Source organism: Haliotis rufescens, unplaced genomic scaffold (assembly GCF_023055435.1).
Source record: "Haliotis rufescens isolate VD_foot unplaced genomic scaffold, xgHalRufe1.0.p SCAF_2, whole genome shotgun sequence".
Taxonomy (NCBI): domain Eukaryota; kingdom Metazoa; phylum Mollusca; class Gastropoda; order Lepetellida; family Haliotidae; genus Haliotis; species Haliotis rufescens.
Window position 1 is genome coordinate 56,316,561 of NW_025963890.1, and position 3,530 is coordinate 56,320,090.

Genomic DNA, 3,530 nt, shown 5'->3' on the forward strand with positions numbered 1-3,530 from the left:
TACTTTAATAGAACCACACTGCTATTCAACCGCTCTCGGGAAAATGTTGAAGAGGGTACTGACGAGGATGTATGTCTTAAAAGGTTGAATTTTTTTCGCTGTCCCGAATTGGCTTAAAGACCCATTTTCGATTCTAACCGCTTGATACGATAAGAAAGTCGGAGACTTGCTATCCACTATTGTCAAGCTGGCAAATGTTTCACACTCTCACCTTTACTGTACTCTCTGCTTAATGCACTTTGTAAAGAGTCGTTTCAGTCGTAGATTGGGTGGCTGTTAGTGCTGGGGCGGGTAACTCGGGTACCCGGGTCGGGTGGGTACTGAGTAGGACCCGGGTATCCACAGGACTACCCGGAGCCGTGGTTTGTCACGTGATATATTGTTTAATGACACAAATTATCTGGAAGTCTATGGTAACACTACAAGTCACTAATGTTCGCATTTCTTTCTGACTGTGCACCCATTCCTTCCGATTTTTCACATGGTTGAATTCAACCTCAGTGTATGAATGACCAGATTGTTCTAAAAACGTTTTGCCAGGGCTATGCTAAAGATGTTCCAATCGGAGATTTTGAGACATCTCCTGAGACCTACAGTGGGTACCCTGGTAGGGTCGGGTAATAGGGAGGTGTGTACCCGGGTAGTAAATTTGGATTCGTCCCAGCCCTAATGGCTGTACTCTCTGATCCCAGGACTCCATGTTTGTTAAGAGCCGTTTCAATTGTTGAATGGGTGGCTGTCTTCTCTCATTCCAGAAACCCATGATTTTAAAGAGCCGTTTCAGTCGTGGACTGGGTGGCTGCCATCTGTGACCCCAGCACTTCATGTTTGTAAAGAGCCGTTTTAGTTGTGGATTGGGTGGCTGTACTCTCTGATTCCAGCGGGTCGATGGGGGTAGCCTAGTGGTTAAAGCGTTCGCTCGTCACGCCGAAGACCCGGGTTCGATTCCCCACATGGGTACTATGTGTAAAGCCCATTTCTGGTGTCCCCCGCCGTGATATTGCTGGAATATTGCTAAAGCGGCGTAAAACCATACTCACTCACTCTGATTCCAGCTCTCCATTTTTGTAAAGACGGTTTCAGTTGTTGACTGGGTGGTCAGCAGCGAATGACAACACAGCAAATGACAGACCTAGCAGATGTTATATCATATCACCATGGTGACTCATACTATCGACCACTGGTTTGTTACAGTGTCCATTACAGTCAGATACTCACTCACTCATTCCCATGCTTGCTCAGTCAGAAGGTACAACTAAATCGTTACTCTACCTTTAACCCAAAAGGCTTGGTTCCTGTTCTAGTTAATCAAGGACACAACACGCGTTCACATTTCCCCCACTTTTCCCATGAGGAAAAGGGGACGGGGAAGTTATGCATTTAGATAAACACATTTTGAGCCCTTTTTACAACACCAAGGAAAGATCCGCCGGAGATATCGCGCTAAACAGGGGGGTTGACGTACCCGGAAGAATAGGATTTTCAAAATAGCCTTACTGTCGTAACATTGCAAGTTGATACACATTTCTCCGAGAAAGATCATTCCACTGTCAGTCGCTACAGAGGAAATGGTACGTTTAAAATTAGTTGACACAGTCGGCCCTTTAAGTTAAGGAAAAGATCGGATCTGAAGCCGCATGACGTAATAAACTATTTTGAGAAAGGACCATTCGGAGATCACTGAATTAGCATGAGCCGCAAGACGAACAGCCGTGGTATTGTTCAGCGATGACATAGATTTGTTTAAATTAGGATCTCATGCGACACGCTTATACAGTTTTATTTGTTTGACCACATGAGTTTACCCCTGATGTATTCAAAACCTCATGAGGAATTGCTGACGATTTTAAAGGTTGCATTCCAAAGGAAACAAGACGTCTCAAGAAACACGGAATGTTTTCTATGTGGGCTCTACCCGTCAACGTCCAGCTTTGTATACTTTACACTCGGAGTATACATTTGTTGCAGGGAGATTTATTTCACTTGTGTCGCAGGGGTATATGCTTGGCATTTTGTCCTGTGTGCGTTAATATCAATACCGGGAAAATTTAGACGCTGGCAGAAGACGTTGATTGTTTATGATCCTGTTATCGCCGGAGACTCATCTGCAATATACGATGCCATTATGATACCTTTACAAACGGGTGGTGGTTTGGCCAGCGGTTAAAGCAAGTGATCGTTTTACTGGGTTCGATTCCCCTCACGGGTATGTCTGGTCCAGCAGTGTTGGACCCGTGATAATCCGGGGTAGAATAGGTCTTCTGCAACCCATGTTTGCCACAAAATGCGACGATGCTTGTCGTAAGAGGCGACTAACGGGATCGGATGGAAAGGCTTGCTGACTTGGTTGATGCATGTTATGGTATCCCAATTGCGTGGATCGATGCTCATGATGTCAGTCACTGGATTGTATGGCCCAGACCCGATTAGTTACAGACCGCCGTCATGTGGCTGGAATATTGCTGAATGCGGCGTTAACCAACAAACAAACAAACTCCTACCCCCCCCCCCTACCCCCCCCCCCCCCCCCCCCCACCCCCATCCCCACCCCCACCCCCTAGAGGGCTTGACCAAGGTGATAAACGTCCGAGACCCGTATCACTCCGGGCTTCCTCCCACATCAAGGAGATAACTGGAATGTTGTTTAAAGCGGCGTTAAACCGAACTCACTCACTCCAACAGTGGAGCAGCTCACCAGTCAAACATGATCAATACGACTCGATATGATCTGGCGTGGCACATGGACACGAGTTGTCTACCTTTGTACCCATGGTCTTTAAGCCTATCATTTATTTACACATGAATTGGTTAGTTTATAGCATAGCAATAACTGTACTTATGGGGGTGAATGACCACCGTTAAGGGGGATTGGGTATGTGGTTCGAGGACAGTTATGAAAGGACATATTTTGCTGTAGAAATGTTTGTTGTTTAACGCCGCACTCAGTATTCTAGATTGACGACGGTCTGTAAATAATCATATCTGGTCCAGACAATTCAGTGACTGATATCATGAGCGTCGATCTAAGCAATGTTGATGCAATGACATGCATCAACCGATGCACCTAACGATCTCGTTAGTTGGGACAAGCCTAGGACGCTGAAGATCAATTCTAACCCAGATCATCACATATCGTTTAGATATGAATCGCAGCATCGGTCTTGAGTGTGGAATCGCGACAATTCTGCCTCGTGTTATTGCTGAGATGTATCTGACTATTTACACACTTTGTCCCATTATTTCTCTGGGATATTGGAATGCCGGTTTGTCAATACATGATACAAGGTGCCGAATTAAGTCGACTGTAAACAATAATATGACCTATTTTATTGACAGGTGAATATCCGCATAAAAACTAACTAAAATTTCCAGAGCAGAATTTAAGGCGACTGGCGTGTAGCTCGATTTAAACCAATGTCCTAACCTTGGCAGAATAATTTGCCAAACTGGATTTTCTTTGCAAGTGTTATAAAGTTGCACGTAAGAACTAAACGCTGACACAAATAGGGACTATTGCAAATAATTCTTAA